Below are 20,084 nucleotides of genomic sequence, written 5' to 3'. Positions count from 1 at the left end.
AACTGAAATCACTGACATTCTCTTTTAATGTACAATTTGACATAACCCTGTAACAAGATATTACACTGTACTTTTAAAATAAAGATTATAAACCATACAAGCAAAGAGGTTCATAGTGCAGGATGCCTTGATTTACTTAGTCAGGTGAAGGCATTGCTAGGATTTCAGAGCAGTAGGTTTTCTTGCTATATAGACTGTGTATATCATGCAATGACCAACCAAAAAACCAGAGAGAAAACGTCTTCCATTCCATGATTTAAAGACTCTTAGTACCTAATTTAAAAACACTTAGCTATCCATGTTTGTCTGCCTTTCTTTAAAACATTACAACAAAAATAATTATGGGAAGGGCTAGTAGTGCCACCTATTAAGGTTGCCTGATACCTTCCATTATAAGGCTCTGCTTTCAGTTGCATATAAATTTGCCAAACTGTAACTATTTGGACTAAAATTTTCCATGCTGATCATCTGCCTCAGGCTGGACTTATTTTTTATTTTATTTCAGCCAGAACTGTTTTTAATCATTTCCATAAATGAAGCTAGGAGAAAATATGTGTTTTAACCCATGCTAAATAATTCTGCTGACCTTTATTTTGAAGCACTCCCTCATTCTTTGGGGCAAATACTTGAAATTTAGTGGTAGTGGTAAGTAGCTTTTATGTCTGGATGGCAAAAAGCATAGCTAAATCTGGCCAAGTTATAAGCCTTTGAAAACTCACCATTTGCAGATGCTCAGTACAGAGTTCTTTAATTTAGCAGTTAGTTTCTGAAGATTCTATCCTCACTGAACATGCTCCATCCCTACACAACTCATACATCTGACCGGATCCATCCCCTCAGACTGACTGAGCAGGCTTCCTCTAACCAGGGAAACACGGACAAAGCCAGCTTTCCCTGTAATAGCTGCTGCTAGCTCCTTTGGGCTAGGCTAGAGTCAGGCCCCAGAACGGAGAATCTGTCTCCCAGTGACCACCTCTGTTGGCACCCAGGCAGCATGGAGAAGGAAGACTCCAGATCTGGATGCACAGGAATCCAAAGGCGGAACACAGAAGGGGGAATGGAGCAGATTGGGACAAGAAGCTTGGTGAGACTGGGACTGGTATGGGGGAAGAGAAACTGGGATTGGCTAGGCAAGGAGACCAGGCCTGAGGCCTGGGAAGAAGGGGAGGCAGGGACTTGCAGCCAGGGTTGTGGGAAGGGGAGGCTGACACTGACTGAGTAAGAAGCTTGGAACTGGAAACTGGTGAGGGAAATGATGGGGTGGAGGACTGGGAAACCTGTTGGTTGTTGGGGGACACTGATTGGACAAGGAGCTGCGAGCAAGGAGAGAATAGGACTGCCTGGACAAGGAAACTGAGATTAGGAGCCAGTGCGGGAGGGGGAAAGAGAGGGATGGGAGGGGAAACAGAAGACAGAATTGTTGATTTCCTCATGGGATTTTCTGTGGCACTCCTCACTGTAGCATCCAAATACTTCATGAATATTAATGAATTTCCACAACACCCTCCTGTGAGGAGATGGGCTGTGATTTCCCCCCACAGAAAATATTAATACTTTTCGTGGCAGAGGTGTAGGAAAACAAGGATATGTCACAGAAAAGAGGGGAACAAGGAGCCTGTGTGTGGGGGGTGTGTGTGGGAGGGGGGAGGAGTTGGACAGTGAGCCCACCACCCTGCATTCATAGTGGCAGCTCCTGTCCTGCAGGGCTAGCCTTGGCTCCCTGCTTCTGGCATTGTGACTGGGCTCAGACCACTCATGTTTGGAGTGTCTGCCCTTCTATCTTCCTCTGCAGAGGGGTGGACACACCAAACCTGAGGAGTGCTGCAACCACGTGGGCCAGGCTACAAGACACCAGCGGAAAGTTGCTTCCATTGCAGGGGTCACATACTTCATTCAAATTCACTATTATCATGAACTCCCCACCAAAATCGAAGCCAGGTTACTATTACTCTCATTTCACAAATGAAGAATGTACCCACAGAAAGAGTGAGGTCAAAAGGGTCCAACCTATTTTGTGAGCCCAGTTGATTTTCTAGAGTTCTTAGCATTATACCACACTTCATGTTTTCAGGCACAGCTCCCATTGACTTCAGTTGCAGCTGTGAATTCTCAGCTTTTCTGCAAATCAGACTTCAGGGCAAGGGCATCCTTAGGCATACACAGCATATGCAGCTGCATAAGGCACCTTGGGTCTTAGGGCTGGTCCACAGTACGGGGGGGCGGGGAAATCGATCAGAGGGTATGTCTACATCTACAATTTTGCAGCGCTGGTTGTTACAGCTGTATTAGTACAGCTGTATAGGGCCAGCGCTGCAGAGTGGTCACACTTACAGCAACCAGCGCTGCAAGTGGTGTTAGATGTGGCCACACTGCAGCGCTGTTGGGCGGCTTCAAGGGGGGTTAGGGGAACGCGAGAGCAAACCGCGGGGAAGCAGGTCTCCTTCCCCGCGGTTTGCTCCAGTGTTCCCCGAACCCCCGTGCAAGCAGGTCTCCTTCCCTGCGGTTTGCTCCGGTGTTTTTTGAACCCCCGTGCAAGCAGATCTCCTTCCCCGCGGTGTGCTGTCGCGTTCCCCGAACCCCCGTGCAAGCAGGTCTCCTTCCCAGCGGTTTGCTCTGGTGTTCCCCAAAGCCCCCTGCAAGCAGGTCTCCTTCCCCGCGGTTTGCTCCAGTGTTCCCCGAACCCCCGTGCAAGCAGGTCTCCTTCCCAGCGGTTTGCTCCGGTGTTCCCCAAACCCCCCTGCAAGCAGGTCTCCTTCCCAGCGGTTTGCTCCGGTGTTTTTTGAACCCCCGTGCAAGCAGATCTCCTTCCCCGCGGTGTGCTGTCACGTTCCCCGAACCCCCATGCAAGCAGGTCTCCTTCCCAGCGGTTTGCTCTGGTGTTCCCCGAAGCCCCCTGCAAGCAGGTCTCCTTCCCCGCGGTTTGCTCCAGTGTTCCCCGAACCCCCGTGCAAGCAGGTCTCCTTCCCAGCGGTTTGCTCCGGTGTTCCCCAAACCCCCCCTGCAAGCAGGTCTCCTTCCCCGCGGTGTGCTGTCGCGTTCCCCGAACCTCCCTGCAAACCGCGGGGAAGGAGATCTGCTTGCACGGGGGTTAGGGGAACGCGAGAGCAAACTGCGGGGAAGGAGACCTGCTTCCCCGCGGTTTGCTCTCGCGATCCCCGAACCCCCCTGCAAACCGCGGGGAAGGAGACCTGCTTGATTACCAGAGAGGCTTCCTCTGGTATGCTGGGATACCCGTTTATTCCACGGAGGTCAAGAAAAACGCTGGTGAGTGTTTACACCTGATGACCAGCGCTGGATCACCAGCGCTGGATCCTCTACACCCGAGTTTCAACGGGTGTACGGCCAGCGCTGCAAACAGGGAGTTGCAGCGCTGGTGATGCCCTGCAGATGTGTACACCTCCTAAGTTGCAGCGCTATAACTCCCTCACCAGCGCTGCAACTTTGTGGTGTAGACAAGGCCTTAGATACGCAACTTCAGCTACGTTAGTCGAATATCTAAGATCGGATTACTCACCCGTCCACACCACGCGAGATCAATGTTTGCGGCTCTCCCTGTTGATTCTGGAACTCCGTTGGGGTTGATGGAGTTCCGGAATCGATATAAGCGCGCTCGGGGATCGATATATCGCGTCTAGATTAGACGCGATATATCGATCCCCGAGCAATCGATTTTAACCCGCCGATACGGCGGGTAGGCTGGACGTGGCCTTAGTGCCTCTTCCTAGCCCTGTTCTGACTCTTCCTGCAGGCTTCCACCACTGCTGGCTGCTGCAGCCTGGTGAGTCTTCCTCGGGAGGGGACCTAGTACTTAAAAGTGAAAAAGCCTTCCAGCCTGCCAGACCTATTAGTTCAACACTGAAACTGTTAAAGAGCCATTCAAGCGATAATGAAGCCATTTAACAGGCATTTGCCAACCCCCAGTCAAGTCAGGTATATACTGTCAGGTTCTGAATTTACTGACAAAAACAATTGTGCATTACTGTAATATTTACTCAGAACATGTTAGTCTACAGGATCTTAGTTTAAAATTTGCTTTAAAAATATTTAATTAGTCTATTGCTGAAGATTATAAACTCACATCTCTAAAGAATCCTTGTATAGATTTTTAGATGCACAATCTGAGTATTCATCTTTAGCCTTAAATGCTTGGATCTTCAGACATACAATTTTTTAAATAAATACTTCAAAAGACCACCCTTATCTAAAATACACATCTAAAATACACGTGAGCCCTGTTCTGTTTGTCTCCAAACCATTAATTCCTCCTGCAGGATGAAAGATTAAGAAGTTATGACCTTTATTCTTCCACCCATCCTGCTAATGATTACACCCATGACATGACACAGAGTTTTGAATTGTGTATAGACAACTGGCATTATGTAACTTTCTGCTATGTTTAGGTAATTGCAGTTTCCAAATATATTTCATGTTGTACATGAACCAGAATCATGACAAAAATACAGGAACTTTCTTGTTCTTCAGATACACAAATAAGTTCACAAATCTGTATTTATCATCCAAATATGAGGAAGGATGGTCTAGTGGTTTCTGTGGAAGCCTGAGACTCAGGAAACCCGTTTTAGTTCCCTGCTCTGTCACTTACTTCCAATGTGACCATGAGTAAGTCACTTAGTCTCTCTGTGCTTCAATTCCTCATCTGGAAATAGGAATAATAACAATAGTTCCCTATCTCATGGGAATTTTGAGAGGGTGAATACATTAAAGATTGTGAGGTTCTCAGATACTACAGTAATGGGAGCTATATAAATTCCTTAGCTAGGTAGAGAGATTAGATTAGATAGATGGCCTGGTTTTCAGAAGTGCTGGGCATTCCTAATCCCACTGAAGTCAATGAGAGTTCTAAATGCTCATCACCATTGAAAATCAGGCCACTTTTATTTAGGTATCTAAGTGTAGATTCAGGAATCTAACTTTAGGCACTCAAATTTGACAAATGTGTCTTATCCCTGACTTCACTTTAAATATAGAAAATTACCTCAACTTATTATACCAAACATGCTAACAGAAAGCAGCCTAAGAGAGCATTTACAGTGTGTACATTTTCATAGACAAATAAATAAGTTGAATGTAGAATGTTGGTGGCCAATAAAAGAGTATCTGAGAAATACAAAGAGCTGCCCAGAGGATGTCAAGCTTTTTATTTGGAAACTTTTAATGTTTTGAAAATTGTTTTCATTCTGCATTGGAATAAAACCAAAACCTTTCAGATGTTTTCACAAAATGGAATGTGTCAAAATGTCCACTTTAAGATTGAAAAGCTGGGCTTTTTCATTCAGTCTCTTACACTGTCTCTGCTCAGAAGTGACCCAGAGAATTATGGACCTAAGACATCTTCCTGACAAAAACTCAGTTGAAACCAACACATCTCTGCAAAACATGAAAAAATACATTTCAGCAAAATTTAATTTAGCCAGAAAGGTTCCAAACAGCTTTAAAAATAACTGAACGCATGAAGTTACAAAAGTATTCATCCTTCAAGAAGCATACAAAATCTAAGAGGTGAAGGTGGGATCAAGAAGCAACTTTGCACAGCAGCAGATGAAATGACATAGATACACACTGAATTTTTCACACTTTCTTAGACATATCACACTTTGTCACATGTCATCCTTACTTGTTCATTTAAATAGTCACATACACACTTTTATAGGATAAAGGGGTGATAAGGAATAACCAGCATGAATTTGTTAAGAACAAATATTGCCAAACCAGCCTAATTTCCATCTTTGACAGGGCTGCTAGCTTAGGGGAAGGGAGAAGCAGTAGACATGATAGATCCTGATTTAAGTAAGGCTTTTGACGCAGTCCCTCATGACAATCTCATAAGTAAACTAGGGAAATGCAATCTTAATGAAATTGCTGTAAGGTGGGTGCACAACTATTGAAAGACTTCATTCAGAGAGTAGTTATCAATGGTTTTCTGTCAAACTCTCTCTGTCTCTTGCACTTATGGTAGCTGTCAAACTGAGGGCATATACAGTGGGGTCCCAAAGGAGTCAGTCTTGAGTCACATACTATTCAATATTTTCATTAAACTACTTGGATAATGGAGTGGAGAGTATACTTATAAAATTTGCAGATGACACCAATGAAGATAGGAGGAGTTGCTAGCACTTTGGAGGATAGGATTAGAATTCAAAATGACCTTGGAAATTGGAGAATTGGTCTGAATTCACAAAGGTGAAATTCAATAAAGATAAGTGCAAAGTACTTCACTGAGGAAGGAAAATTCAAATGCATAACTACAAAATGGGCTCTCACTGGCTAGGTGGTAGTACTGGTGAAAAGAATCTGGGGGTTATAATGGACCACAAATTGAATACAAGTCAACAATATAATGCACTTCCCAAAAGAGTAGTATCATTCTGGGGTATATTAACAGGAGTGTGGTATACAAGACCCGGACGATAACTATCCTACTCTACTTGTCACTGATGATGCCTCACCTGGAGTAGTGTGTCCAGTTGTGGGCATCACACTTTAGGAAAGATGTGGACAAATTGGAGAGAGTCCAGAGGAGAGAAACAAAAATGATAATGGCCTAAAAGGTAATGTTAAACACCTAGGCATATTTAGACTTGAGAAAAGATGCCTGAGGGGGACCTGATAGCAGTCTTCAAATAGGTTAAGAGCTATTATAAAAAGGACAGTGATTAGTTGTGATCCATGTTGACTAAAGGTAGGACAAGAAGTAATGGACTTATTCTGCAGCAAGGGAGATTTAGGTTAGATATTAGAAAAAACTTTCTAACTATAATAGTGGTTAAGCTCTGAAATAGGCTTCCAAGGGAGATTGTGGAATTCCTGTCATTGACTGTTTTAAAGAACAGGTTGGATACACATCTATTGGGGATGGTCTAGGTTACTTGGTCTTGCCTCAGTGTAGGTGGCTGGACCTGATGACTTCTTGAGATCTCTTCCAGATCTACATTTCTAAGATTTTATGATAATTGGTTGGATCCATGGGACTTATGCTCCCAGATCAATCAGGTACTTTTGAAACTACCGGCCACTTACATGTAGTAAGAGGCTTCCATGTTTGTAGACACACACAATCGGAAAATTTCAACTGACAGTTGCCTGAAGTGCAAGATTAGAAACACTATGTCTTTGCAAATATTTACTGCAGTTTACCTGCTTTGCAAGGGCTGTATAGAAGGGTGGGGGAGTAACAATTGATCTCATTTTCTATACTAGGTTTTTCTACTGAAAAAAATGTGATGTCATTAAACTCAGCAGATGCTTCTCTCAGTTTGATATTCGTACCATATAGGTGATTTATTCCTCACCTGCTCTGGTCTTCTGTTTATTATGAGTCAGCCATTTTAAGACAGTATAAGGCAGGGATCAGCAACCTTTGGCATGCAGCTCGCCAGGGTAAGCCCCCTGGTGGGCTGGGCTGGTTTGTTGGTAGAACTGATAAATGAAATTGTTTTCAATTGTTCACTTTATTAATGTAACTTCTGTTCACCATTCACTACACTTGCCTATACTGTAACTTCTGTTCCATATTGTAATTCAAACCTCATTTTAAAACACTCACTCCATTTTGTAAAAGCTTCCTCCAACCTTCATTTTTGCAAACCCTGCTGTAATCTTATTAGTTTAGTTTAGATGTGTGAATGAGATATGTATGAATGATGGAATCAACCTCCAGCCCCAGCCTGTCCTGATGAGATAAAGTTCAAATACCAACGGCTGAAGACCTAGACAACAGCCCTAAAGAAAGTAAGAAGCATCCACCCTAAAAAGAAAAGGACAACAGAACAACAGAAGGAAGATCAAAGCCAGGTCCAAGGCTGAAAGTCACGCCTGCAATTGATGGGTGATCAATCTAAACCCAGAGGCAGCATGACACAGCAAGACCTATAGACTTTGAATCCAAACTAAAAGCCTATAAAAAAGAAGGGTGAGATGAGAGACTCTGGGTAACATTCTGCTGCCAACATGGAAGAACATCAGTGCCTGCCCAACAGAGATCCAGCTCAGCCTTGTGCCCGGCTTTCCTGGCAGTTAGCTGCCACGAGCTACGAACCCAAGCTGCAAAATCAAGCCATGAACTTAAGCTATCTTCAGGACTGGTAACTATGCAGCAGCTGCAGAACACCTGATGAATGTGGGTGTGTGTGTATGAATGTGTGTGTGTGTGTGTGTGTGTATAGGTAATAGGTATAATGTGTGTGTATAAGAATTAAGATATTAGTTATTAGTCATAAATTGTTATCATAATACATGTGGCATCTTTGTCTTGTCCCCTTTAAAAAGATCCTGCTGTTTTTTTTTACTAGTCTAATATAATTGGTATAACATGTTTACCTACTGCATCCATAGGTTTGGCTGATCCCAGCTCCCACTGGCTGCAGTTCACCACTCCAGGCCAATGGGGGCTGCGGGAAGCAGCACGGACCAAGGGATGTGCTGGCCACCACTTCCTGCAGCCCCAATTGGCCTGGAGCGGTGAACTGTGGCCAGTGGGAACTGTGATCGGCCGAACCTGCAGACGCAGGAGGTAAACAAAGCAGCCCAGCCCACCAGGGTGCTTACCCTGGCAGGCCATGTGCCAAAGGTTGCCAATCCCTGGTATAAGGCAACAGCTCCTTTGGCTTTCCCCTGCCATAGGCAAATTTACAGGAAGCTATTGTCTCCATTGTTATATATCCAAGACCTGGGGGACAACCAACTTCTTAAAAACCTGAACCTTCTCTAACCACCTGACTCACAGTATTATCTATTGTAAAATACAAGGAGTTACATGAAAGTTTGTGATTATTCGTCAAAATTTGCAGATTTCCAAATGAAAATAAATGAGCGATTAAAGAGTTCGGGCAAACATTCAAAAGAGTCCCTGTTACTTTTTAACTGATTGCCATGCTCATGTATGGTGATCACTGAGAAATTATTGCAGATATAAGCCATTTTTCATGCCACTTTGTTTCAGAATTGGCTTGATTCTATCTCAGATAACATCTCAGTACATCCTTTTTCCTCTTTTTTTCCATTTTGATCTACTTTAATTATAAGAGATCTGCTAATGGAGCAGGAAAGAGTGCAACATCATAATTTACTCTTCTTCCTACTGTCCTGATCAGGAAGAAAGAATGGACAAAAATGAAGTGTCAGATTTTTAAGTAGTAGTCTGGATATGATGTGCTGTCTCCTCCCTATTATAAATGCATGTTTCAGGTTTGTTTCTACATATGTCTGAATTGTGTACTCTTACCAAAGGACTTAAGAGAATGTTGAGCCCGGAGCGGGAGATGTAGTCATCTGATACTAAGACAAAGCAAGTGGATATTGGAAGAAAGGATGGATGTGAGAGGGGTCATGCTCTGTTGCTTCTGGTAAATCTGGGAAACTGTCATGCTTTTCAACTTGTGTCTAGACTGGATGTTGTTTCTGATAAAGAATTATTCTGGTTCTGGAGGTTGTCCTCAGATTCCTGGGGGTTGGTTCTCCATTGTCTTGCACTTTGGGTAGTAATTTAGAGCAGTACAAAGTGGGTACAAAATGCTAGTAAGTCACAACAACAACAGATTATTCTCACACTTTGCATTGGTATAAATTACTATACATAAGTGTAGTGCAACGGTGAATCAGGACTTAGGCATTCCAGGGTCATCTTGTTAAATTCTTTTTCTATTTAAGAGGAAGCCCTATTAGTCTGGAGAAGGGAACGCCTGCTAGCAAGCTGCTGAAAGGCCACTCGGAGGCAGCACCCTAAGAAGGGATGACCAGATCAAGAGACTGAAGAGCCTACAGAAACCAAGGAAGGTAGGATGGAGCTCAGCGCATAGCCAGAGTTGTTGAGTCCTGATTCTGCCTGGCTAGTTTAAGGGCCCTGAGCTGTAACCCAGTAGAGTGGACAGGCTACTAACCCCTTGAGAGACTTAGGAACAGAGAGGTTTTTTTAGACCCCCTGGATACCAGGAACTGACTGACAGACCTGCCAGGTTGAGTGAACTCAGGTGCAATGCTCTGCCTGGCCAGAAGGGGCACTGTTGCACTGATACACTAGCTCACATGTGGTACCAAAAGTGGGAATCTTGCTGTGCCCTTGCCCCCACAGAACCATAGCACAGATACGCAAGGCTTAAGATGGAGGAAGCATTCCAGTTGCTAGCTTAACAGCAGGCCGCTACCTTAGACTAGCAAGCAGCCGCACAGGAGCAGCAACCACAGATGCAAGCCTTGACACTACAGTTGTTACAGACATGGCAATGGCAACGCAAGGTGCAAATGGCAAAGCAGGAGGCCTACGCCATGGCTCAACAACTGAGCCAGCAGATGTAGGACATAATAGCCACCCAGCAACAGCAGCTAGACATACTGATTTGGGCACCCACTTAGGTGGCTTCCCCTGCCCCCATTTCCCCACCTGGAGCTAGTGTGGATGGGACAAGTTGGCTCGGAAGCCCCATGTTGTCCACAATGGGACCAAATGATAACCCAGAGATCTTTCTGGAGGCCTTCAAATGTCTTGCCACCTGTGCCTGCTGGGACCCCAAGACACGGGCCATCTTCTTAGCACCTCTTTTGACTGGAGAACCACAAGCTGCTAATAGGGCCCAGAGGCTGCCTCTGACTATCCAATGGTGAAGGCAGTCATATTTGATCTGCTGCAATTAAGTGAAGAGATTTAACATCACTGTTTCAGAGACCAACAATTTAGCCTGTCCATTTGGCCTCAAGTTCTGGCACAGAGGCTCAAGGATGTTGTCTGGAAGTGGATGAGGCCTGAGGCCAGGATGAGCAGGTAGATAGCTGACATGGTTGTCTTTGAGCACTTCCTCTGGGATCTCCCCACTCCTGTTTGTGAATGGGTACAGAGACACCAACCTGAGGCTCTGGAAGAAGCAGTGAGGCTAGACAAAAACTATTTTGAGGCTGACACCCCACCAACCTGGCCTCGGAGGACAGAACTTACCTCTCCTAAGTCAATGAGGGCTATCCAAAGGGGGAACGGCTATTCTGAGGCCACAGGATGGAGATCAGCCTCACTTCTGACCGATAAGACCTCATGCTGGTCCTAGCTTACTCTCCAACCCATTCTCTGAAGCTCAGAACTTGGAGGCCATGCCAGGTTGAAGCCCCGAGTATCCCACCATTTGAGGGTTCACTGGAAAGGGTGATTGTTCTGTTTTAAATGGGGCCAAGAAGCAGGGGCGGCTCCAGGCCCCAGCACACCAAGTGCGTGCTTGGGGCGGCAAGCTGCGGAGGGCGCTCTGCCGGCGCCATGGGGGCGGCAGGCAGGGTGCCTTCGGCGGCTTGCCTGCGGGAGGTCTGCTGGTCCTGCGGATTCGGTGGACCTCCTGCAGGTGTGCCTGTGGAGGGTCCACTGGTCCCGTGGCTTCACTGGACCTCCCGCAGGCATGCCTGCGGAGGGTCCGCTGGTCCCGCGGCTTCTGGACCTCCCGCAGGCAAGTCGCTGAACACAGCCTGCGTGCCATGCTTGGGGCAGCGAAATGCCTAGAGCCGCACCTGCCAAGAAGGGCACATTAAAAAAAGATTGCTCGACCATGGAGTGTAATTATGGGGCCAGCGAGGCCTTCCCTGGCCTTGACCAAACACCAGGCAGCCTGAAATTAACCACTATAGGTGCACATCAACAACCTAGAGCCACAAGCCCCAGTGGATGCAGCTTCTGAACAGACCCTAGTGAGAGAAGACCTTCTGAGGGAGACTGAGGTCCATTTAGAAGGCATGGTGTCACTGACATGCCTCCACAAGGACATGAGGGATTATCCTTGTATTAAAGTCTGTCTAATGGCAGGTGGACAAACAGGCCATCCCATGGTAGGTCTACCATATAAACTGCCATACCCAATTCTGTTGTGATGATACTGGCCCCGCTTTAAGACACTGCTACAAACCATGTTGATGAGATAAACATAGATGACTAAAGAAGCTGAACATTTCTTTCAATGATGAAGACCTCTTTCTATCCTAGATGAAGGCACATTGGACCAGACAAGAAATGTGCCACTGGACATGAGGGGTGGGATTTATGTAAATGAGGCTGGAGTTGTTGCCTCAGTGAATCAGACAACTCCACTGGAATGGGTACTTCTACTGATCTGAACAAGACCCAGTAGATATGGAAAGGCTGTTGGGATCATCCAACGTGTGGGTCGAACAGCAAAGGGATGATTCTTTCCGGAGCATTTATGAAGAAGGTGCATCTCTCAAAGATGTGGAAGTGGTGAGGCCTGAACTGGCCACCCACGTGCCTCATTTTGAGCTATGTGAAGACCTACTCTATCGCTAGGTGCGAGGTACCCTGGAGGGGGGAACAATATACACATCTCCTTGTACCCCACATATTCAGGCCACATACTCAAGCTAGCCAATGCGATACTGATGGCTGGCCATGTGGGTTGGGAGAAAACGCTTTCCTGTCTGATACCTTGCTTCTTTTGGTCAGGAATTCACAAAGAAGTGAAAGATTATTGTGCTTCCTACCCTGACTGCCAGTACAAGAAGCCCCACTGGTTCCCCTTCCATTAGTGGAAGTTCTGTTTGAGTGGATAGGAGTAGGCCTTGTAGGACCCACAGATAAGAGCTCTGCCAGCTACTTGTATATACTGGTTGTCATTGACTATGCAATCCACTACCCTGGAGTGGTTACCCTACAAAACACTATGGCCTCAATGATAGCAATGGAATTGTTAAAAGTATTTGCAAGGGTAGCACTACCCGAGGAGATCTTGACGGACAACGGTGCAAAATTAATCTCCAGGCTGATGAAGGTAGTGTGCGGTTTACTACACATCAAGAACTTTTGAACCTCCTTATATCATCCACACAGAGACGGCTTGGTTCCCTGAAGAGATTGCTCAAATGATTCATGAAGACCAACCTCTGTCTCTGGGAGGCACTCCTTCCCCCTTCTATTCTCAGAATGAGAAGCCACACAAACCTTGACAGGCTTCTTAACTTTCAAACTCCTGTATAAATGGCAACCAAGGGGAATACTCAGCCGAGTGAAGAAGGCTGGGAAGAACAAGCCAATACAACACCCAGTATAGTGCAGTGTGTTCTATAGCTAGAGGACTGACTGGAGGCTCTGCGAGAGTTCACAAAACAAAACCTAGAAAGGTCTCAAGCAGCCTAGGAGTGGAACTACAATAAGGGGACCAGATTAAAGATTTTGGACTGGTAGACTGCATATTACCCAGTTCTGGGTCACAATTGATGTCCAAATGGCAGGGCCCATAAAAGATTATCCACTAGATCAGTGCAGTGAATTATGAAGTCCATCAGCCAGACCAGAAAAAAGGAAAAACAGAACTATCAAGTCAAATTGTTAAAACCATGGACAGCTAAAGAAGGACTCCTAATAGCACCATATCCCTATGAACCAGAGTTAGGATCACAGCTAGGATTGTCGGTTATTGATTCAAAAGTACAGCAGGGGGAACACTTGACCCCTAGGCATAATAGATGGGCCAACTGCCTGATCCACAAGGAAGGATGTCCTCTTGGAAGTGCCAGGCCAAACTGCCACCACATCAAACTGATATTCCACCACATCAAAACCAAGCCAGGGATGGTGGCGAGAGAGGCCATATGGCCCATACTGAAGAAGATGAAAGTGATAGTCAAAGAGAACTTAGAGAAGATGTGGAAGCTAGGGGTCATTCTAGAGTCTCAAAGTGCACGGCATAGTCCAATAGTCCTGGTTCCCAAGTCCAACAGCTCAGTCAGGTTTTGCATAGGTTTGTGCAAGGTAAATGAAATCTCAAGGTTTGATGCCTACTCAGTGCCTTGAGTAGATGACCTCCTTATGTGTCTGGAACAAGCGCAGTGTATAACAACCTTAGATATGACCAATGGGTACTGGTAGATGCCCCCGTAACAAGAGCATCTTGGGGAAAGGTCGCTCTGTGGGGGATTCTTTGAGTTCGGAGCCATGCCCTTCAATTTACAGGGTACAGTGACCACCTTTCAATACCTAATAGGAAAGATTCTGTGGCCCCATAATGATTATGCGGATGCTTATTTAGATGACATGGTGATTTTCAGTCAGGACTGGGAGACACCTGCACAGAAGGTGATTGCTGTTTTACATTCCTTAAAGGCTGCTTGGTCAACCGCAAACCCTGCCAAGCTTGTGATTGGAGAAAAAGGAGATATGATACCTGGGGTACCTGCTGCAGGGCAGGATGGTCAAAACCCTAGTTGACAAAGTACAAGCTCAGAGGGACTGTCTGACCCCTGACACCAAAAAATGTCATTTTTGGGTCTAGTCTACTATTACAAAAAATGTGAGGCTATGTTCACAATGCTGGTGGCACCCCAAGCCTTGGGACCCTGGAAAGTGAAATGGACTACCAAAAGCCAGGAGACCTTCCAAAAGATTAAAGAGTATCTGCATGGCCAACTAGTACTATGAACAGCTGACTTTAAGAGACCCTTCATGCTCCAGGCAGATGCCTGTAAAATCACGATAGGCTAGTACTATCCCGAGAACATGATGGTGAAGAACATGTGGTATTATACTTAAGCTGTTAGTTACTCCACCTACAGAAAGCATATGTAATAATTGAAAAGGAGTGCTTTATGGTCTGGACTATCTGGACACTAAGCTATTATCTACTAGGCCACCACATTATGTTGGTTACCGACCATGCTCCACTAAAATGGCTGAACAAATGCATGGACTATGAGGTGGTACCTCAGCCTACAACTGTATTCCTTCTTAGTAGAACACTGTCCCAGCCACAAAAATAATGCAGACTTCTTAACAGAAAAGGGGGATTACTGCTTCTGCAGAGAATGTTTCCACTTCTGACCAAAGCGGGGAGATCTGTCATGGGGTGTATACACCCCATGCTCACCCAGCAACTAAGCGGTAAATGCAGGTACTGCCAGCCAATGCTGATTGGCAGCCTCACAGCAGCGGGGAAGGTAAAAGAGCTGGGAAGCAGAGGGGTGGGCAGGTGGTAGAGAAGTGAACAGGCTGGAGAAGGAAACTCCTGCCAGCAAGCTTCTGAAAAGCCGCTCAGAGACAGTACTGTAAGAAGTACAACTGGCCAACAGACTGAAGAGCCTACAGGAACCAAAGGAGGTAGAAAGGAGCTCAGGTTACAGCTGAAGTCGTCAAATCCTGATTTTGCCTGGCTAGCTCAAAGGCCATGAGCTGGAAGCCAGTGGAGTGGGCAGGCCTAGGTTTCCCTAGGAGTTCCCTGAGAGACTTAAGAACATAGGGGATATTTTGGAACTGACTGACAGCCCTGCCAGACTGTTAACTCAGGTGCAAAGCTCCACTTTGCCAGAGGGGGCGCTGATGCACTGACAGTCCAGCTCCCAATGTCCTTCATTAGAGGATGTCAAACCACTTTGCATATGGTGTATGCTAGATGAATGTTAGTCACGGGTATGTTGAATTGATCATGTGACTCCCTGTTCTTGCTAGTATACCAATGATATTCTCTGCAACTGTTTCCATAACTTATAACACAGAGTTTGGTGTTATTTTACAAGCTTTTTTTTTTTTTACAAGTTTAAAATTGCTTAAAAAGTATAAAACAGGCTAACCTCAGTTTTTATTCTCCATCTTTCAATGTCTCCAGCCACTACCAAATATGACTCTGCTAGGATTAATAGGTCTAATGGCAATATCTTTCTTTACCACAGGGAGAGGATCTAAAGTTGGGTGACAGTTTCAGTCTTTGTGGCATAAGACAGTGTGCCTTTTTTTCACTCTTGAACAACCTCTTTTGGGCTACTATTAAGTTCTGAGAGAAGCTGTCTAGTTTTTCTTGGCCAGAGGAAGAGCTAATTACAATCTCAGCCTTTGAGAGAGGGGGAAAACATATAAAATAAATTGCTGACTTGTAACTCTGCTTCTGTCTCAAGTTTTGAGTAGTGAATCTCTTTCCTCCTATTTTCTCAGTGGAAGGTTGAATAAGAATGCTTTGGTGTTCATCTTCAAATACTATGGTGATGAGTGTGGTATAGGAACCTGAATAGAATACTTCCCTTGATAGCACAATGGGGTTAGTTCATCTTTAATCGTCATCTTCAAAATTTCACAGGCCTGGTCTGGTTTTCCTCCCTCACCAGGTCTCAAAAGAATCTTGTTCCACATTATACACTTAGCAAGATTCCTCCTCCCTGCCCCAAGAGTCAATGGAAAATCATAGTTTTTTCTTATCACCTTATTCATTTCTCTTTCTTGGGTCAAAAATTTAAGTTATTTTCTCTTTGGGACAGTGGGGCAAATTCATCCTGAAGTGGAGTTTTACAAAAGGGACGTATTTGCATCTCTGTCCTTAGATAGCTTTTTTAGAGGGGAAAAACAACTAAATAGTCAAAATTTGTATCCGCTCTTCTGATGGATCTGCTCTTTTGATGGGAATAATCGTAATTAAAAGAATTTCAAAATGTCATAAGTATTAAATATGTTATGTGTGTGTTTAGTTGTTTTAAACAGGTTTTGTTAAAGATTACATTACTACTGAACCATTAAAAAATTCCTGTCTTGGCCCTTTGCCCATGCTGCTGCTTTAGAAAGTTATCCTGAAAAATGAAACCTTTGACAATATGAGGACCTAAATAATCAAGATAACTAGGTCATTTTCAAACCTAGCCAAAACTGGTACATAGCCAGACAGCCATTGTCTTTGAAATGTGGTCCACACATCCAGCCTCTGTTAGAGCATTGAAATACTCTTCAGATAAAAATGTCTATACATTGCTGAAATGCATGAAAATACATATTTAGCTTTAAGCATATAGTTGTCTAATTAACTTCAATGGTGTAGATATTTCCCCTGAAGCTCAGACATTTGGGAGTTTCTTTTCTATTGGAGCACCAAAAAATCCAAATAAAATGGAATCCTCTATTCCTTCAATCAGCAAATAAGTGAGACATTAGAGAGATGAAGGAAGCCAGGGACAACTTAAAAATGCTTAAGAAAATGTGAAAACATTTTGAATAAATAGGAGTTTTCATGACCTAATTAAAATGTTTTATTTTTCCGTATTACTTGTACATCACTTTCTAAGAAAAAATGTAATTATTTTTTAAAATGTAATGTCAGGTTATGATTTTCTGTATAAATAAAAAACATATTGAGGATGAACATGGATTTAGGAATATTTTCTCATACTAGGAAAACTTTACATAACTGATAAACTGCTTAGGATCAATTAGTTGTGTAATTTCCTTGCCCTACTGAAATGAACTTTGTATAGCCTAGGTAAAATAATTATCAAGGTAGATTAGAAATGTATCCTTGGTTTGGGTGGAATTAATTCCTGTGCAAAGATTCAACACAAGGTCTATGCACCACTTGAATTTCACTTCAGTCTAGTTTCAAATTTTTTTAATGAGACTTAAATGATACATAGACCTTGTGCCTGCTCTCTGTACAGGGTGAATTTCACCTTTTGACTTTGAGAACTAAAAGTCAGTTGAAAGGTCTTGTTCTTGACAGTTGTACTTTGTGAGTAGCTAATACCTAGTGCTTGACTTTGAACACTGTAACTATGTTTGTGATGCCATATATCTGGATCCTGACAACTGCTTCTTGGTGATTTCTAAGTCCAAAGGAGAGAGGAGGGATGAATGATAATTGACCTGAATATATAACAAATGGCTTACTTGGGAAGGTTGGATATTGAAGATGTCACAATGTGGGCATAGACTGCCATTCTTACCACTACATTAAACACAAACATATCAACTATCAATCATGCTCATAATAGTACTTCAAGTTTAGACATCTGGAACAATGTGTAACATAAATTGTCTCTCTAGTGTCTTTTCCCCCTGACAATAATGTCTATAAATTCTCAGAGCAAAAATTACCTCCATCCACTTAAAAAATCCCTTTACATATTGTAAATGTGGTCAACAAACCCACGGTTTCCAAAATCTGGAGAGATTATGTTAAGTATTGTGGAGGAAGATTTACAGAGGGCCTCAGACTTTGATCAAGTTAGTAGCCTTGAAGTATTAGCTGAGCTTGTTTCTGTGTATGTAAGGGGCATGAGGAGGCAAAGTGGAATGGAAAGTCCCCAAAACAGAACGATGGCTTTCTGTGTATAGGGGGCATGAGGATGCAAAATGGAAAATCCCCAAACACAATTTGCAATAGCCAAGCTTGTGAAATATTACCACAATGGAAGTGTTAGAAAAGTCAAACCGCAGAAGAAACTAGATTGGGAATAACAATACCAGGAAAGGCCAAATAAGGGAAGATGATTGTTCCTTTTTACTTTTGACCTGTATAAAATTTTGTAATGTAGCCCAAATAAGGTAATCAATATGAAATGTATGTGTAATTGTTTGTGGTTTTAAGCTTTAAAAAGCTTGTGTGTTCCTTGAATCGGGGGGGGGGGGGACGGACGCAGCTACTGAGAGCTGTTACCCCCCTGCACACTTGTAATCAATAAAGGTGCCTCAGGCTGATCTGATCCAAAATCAATTGTGTGGTTGATTTTTCCACAACAGTATACAACTAATTTAATCTGATCAACTATATAAACAATTGATGCAGTTCACTGATGTTTTATTACTGTTAATCTTTTAATATGGGTATTCTGAGTGAGATAGGCAAAAGTTGAGCAGTGATCCAAGAAACCTGTTACAATTGTACATTAATTATCATTAGAGTTTGAATTATATTGGAACACTATGCCAATGGCAAATTAAAACCAAAGGTTCTGTATTTTGGACTGTTCATTATTAAAAATGCACTCTAATATTTTGGATCCAGATTTCCTCCTCTGTTTGTCATCATCTTACTTTGGAGATACTTTTTAATCTACATACTGTCAATTTATTAAATTAAATTCCAAAGAAAACCTTAAACTTGATAAATAATTTTCTCACCAATTGCAGTTTTATGTTTTACTACATGTTGTTACATTTTGTCAAGTGTCCTGTAAACAGTTTTCCTGTTTTTTGTCTGATGTCCAGAATCTGTGTTCTCATTAGTCATTATATTATTCATTGCAAGTGTTATGTTTTTAAGACTTACTTATTTCATTTTTTAAAATGTTTTTAAACATGTGCCCATCATGGTTGTCTCTGGGGCCAGGTATAAATTTAGGCCCTGATCCTGGCACTGATTCATTTCTCTATTCACTTCAGTGGGCCTTTATGTGGCCATCCATGAAGGACTGGCTATAGGATTGGGGCATTACAGATGCTGACAGGAAGTTGTTGCCTTCCTTAACCTTTGCCAGTTGCCAAGTTATGTTAATACACATCCTTTAAATGAGAGCCATATTCCCAAGTATCTGATTTTCTTTCAAAAGAATAATTTCTGGGAAGGGAGCCTCATTGGAACCAGAGTATTAAACATAGTTATTATTCAATAACTAAAATGTAGGCTCCTCGCAAAATAGATTATAGAGCAGGGATTGGCAGCCTTTCAGAAGTGGTGTGCCAAGTCTTCATTTATTCATTCTAATTTAAGGTTTCACGTGCCAGTAACACATTTTAACGTTTTCAGAAGGTCACTTTCTATAAGTCTATAATATATAACTAAACTATTGCTGTATGTAAAGTAAATAAGATTTTTAAAATGTTTAAGAAGCTTCATTTAAAATTAAATTAAAACGCAGAGCCCCCCAGACCAGTGGCCAGGACCCAGGCAGTGAGAGTGCCACTGAAAATCAGCTCATGTGCCATAGGTCGCATACCCTTGTTATAGAGTATTTAAGGGGAGGTATGAACAAGATCCTGCCCTGACCTCCCTCAGTTTCTTGTCACCATCCGTCAGCTGGAGTCGAAGCTCTATGTGGTTGTTGTTTAACAACCTCGAATTGATTCTCTTAGCCTAGCTCCTTGTACATAGACAATAGTTAGTTTAGTTAGCTAGTGTTAGTTTCAATAAAAGTTATATAATGCTCTCTGGTGATACCCTCACTGGGGTTCAAGCATTGCCCTTTGTGTGGAGTGGCAATTCCCAATAGTGACCCCCACATGTGGTGCTTACTCTGTCTTGGCAAAGCCCACCTTAAAAGCACTGTTTGATTTGAAGATTGTTCAAGAAGAGCACTCAGGTGGCAGGGGACCTTTGCCTCAAGCAGCACCTGCTTGAATAGGC

The 20,084-nt window shown here is 43.5% G+C and overlaps 1 long non-coding RNA gene across 3 annotated transcripts; it reads left to right on the top strand.

Moving 5' to 3' along the window:
* The first annotated feature begins 2,239 nt into the window (after positions 1-2,239).
* On the top strand, positions 2,240-3,093 carry LOC127049075 (uncharacterized). Of its 3 annotated transcripts, none has more exons than XR_007773866.1 (3): positions 2,240-2,618; positions 2,670-2,722; positions 2,930-3,093. It is a non-coding gene; the product is annotated as an uncharacterized LOC127049075 (long non-coding RNA). The 3 variants fall into 3 exon arrangements; XR_007773867.1 differs by having other exon boundaries at positions 2,670-2,851; positions 2,956-3,093; XR_007773868.1 differs by lacking the exon at positions 2,670-2,722 and adding an exon at positions 2,748-2,851 and having other exon boundaries at positions 2,240-2,643; positions 2,956-3,093.
* The last annotated feature ends 16,991 nt before the right edge of the window (positions 3,094-20,084 follow it).

The sequence above is a fragment of the Gopherus flavomarginatus genome, chromosome 4, assembly GCF_025201925.1.
Source record: "Gopherus flavomarginatus isolate rGopFla2 chromosome 4, rGopFla2.mat.asm, whole genome shotgun sequence".
In the NCBI taxonomy this organism is placed as follows: domain Eukaryota; kingdom Metazoa; phylum Chordata; order Testudines; family Testudinidae; genus Gopherus; species Gopherus flavomarginatus.
The sequence above is the reverse complement of the archived record's forward strand: the minus strand, read 5'-3'. Positions and strand labels throughout refer to the sequence as shown.